We start from the raw sequence: 220 nt of genomic DNA, 5'->3' as shown, positions 1-220 counted from the left end.
CGGGGGCGGCAATGCCAATGCCTAGCCTGAGAACGCAAAACCTCTGCAATCCCACCCCTCGGAGCTGCCGACCCGCCAGGCAGTAAGGAGATTCAAAGATCCCCAAGGCCGATCCTGTCACATTCTTCTCTGCCACACCACCCAGGCCGGGGAAGCCAGAAAACCTGATCCCTTGGAAGTTAGTTATAGTAGTGCTCTGTCTGCACTGGGCGCAGAGAGT

The sequence above is a fragment of the Aotus nancymaae genome, unplaced genomic scaffold (assembly GCF_030222135.1).
Source record: "Aotus nancymaae isolate 86718 unplaced genomic scaffold, 86718_ANA_hifiasm-v0.15.2.pri h1tg000030l, whole genome shotgun sequence".
Classification (NCBI taxonomy): domain Eukaryota; kingdom Metazoa; phylum Chordata; class Mammalia; order Primates; family Aotidae; genus Aotus; species Aotus nancymaae.
The sequence above is the reverse complement of the archived record's forward strand: the minus strand, read 5'-3'. Positions refer to the sequence as shown.